Consider the following 657-nt stretch of genomic DNA (forward strand, 5'->3'; position numbering starts at 1 on the left):
TTCGGTAGATAGACTTCGTTGAACCAAGTCTTGAAATGTTCAGACGTTAGTTTTCCTGATTTTGAAGCTTCGATGTAAATATTAACTGGACGAAATAGGGTTTCTAGCACCCGTGGTCCAAATGTTCCCGTAGATTCTTTCAAAACTATATACAGTGGTGAAAGAAGACGTCCGTCTGCTGAAATAATCGGCATTATAGTGTAACTATGTGTTGTAGAAGATATCGATTGAACCAGTGCTTCAACTTTTTTCAGTCCTATATTTGCCAATGTTCGTCCAGAATGTAGTTCAAGATTGAAGCCACTCTCGTCTGCATTATAAATTTCTTCAACTCCAATAGCTGGGATGTTAGACTTTACATTTGAAACAAACGATTTTGCGACATCTTGTAGGTTGTCAATATCTTGTAGTGTTAAATGTGTCCTAAATGTTGTTATCTTGCGGGAAACAATTCTGTGTACTCTCTTAAATTTCCAAATCCACCATTTACTTGCCTTAAATTCGGGTAGGTCCACTTGATCTTTTGCCTCCAAAGCCCAAAATCTTAAATTCATATCATGAATTATAGATCTTCTTTCAACAGCTTCTTTAAACTTTTGCAAAACATATTGCGTAATAAATGCAAGTTTATCTGCATTTGTTCCACCTGTGTTTACA

The 657-nt window shown here is 36.1% G+C and overlaps 1 protein-coding gene across 1 annotated transcript in view; it reads left to right on the forward strand.

Annotated features, from left to right (window-relative positions):
* LOC105450901 (uncharacterized protein K02A2.6-like) overlaps nucleotides 1–657 on the forward strand; it is a 6,817-nt gene that overhangs the window by 4,925 nt on the left and 1,235 nt on the right. The gene's annotated exons all lie outside the window — the stretch shown is intronic.

Source organism: Wasmannia auropunctata, unplaced genomic scaffold (genome assembly GCF_000956235.1).
Source record: "Wasmannia auropunctata unplaced genomic scaffold, wasmannia.A_1.0 LD336054.1, whole genome shotgun sequence".
NCBI lineage: Eukaryota > Metazoa > Arthropoda > Insecta > Hymenoptera > Formicidae > Wasmannia > Wasmannia auropunctata.